We start from the raw sequence: 444 nt of genomic DNA on the forward strand, positions 1-444 counted from the left end.
GAGGGGAGCTATGGGGGGAAAAAAGAGGAACAACTGTAATAATCTGAACAATAAAGATTTAAATTAAAAAAAAACCACAGTGTGACACTGCCATACACCCACCAGAGTGGCTAAAACGAAAAAGCAGAAAATGCCAAGTGCTGACAAGGGTGTGGGAACGCCCAGCCACTGGTGGGGTGTGACCTGGGACAGTGCAGGGAAGAGGGTCCCACAGTGCGTGTGAAAGCCGAGCATATGCAGGCCCAGACTCCCTTCCTGGGTGGAGACAGAAACGCTTATTCACTCCCACAGCAGCCACGTCCCGAGCCCTGAGGGCGCTCTTCACCATGGCTCCAGGCGGAGCCACCAGGCGGCCCTGACAGCAATGAGGATGGACAGAGACAACCACCGCAAGGACTGCCCACCCATCACGTGGGCCACAAGAAACAGACACGCACATCCATC

The sequence above is a fragment of the Myotis brandtii genome, unplaced genomic scaffold, assembly GCF_000412655.1.
Source record: "Myotis brandtii unplaced genomic scaffold, ASM41265v1 scaffold1563, whole genome shotgun sequence".
NCBI classification, from domain to species: Eukaryota; Metazoa; Chordata; class Mammalia; order Chiroptera; family Vespertilionidae; genus Myotis; species Myotis brandtii.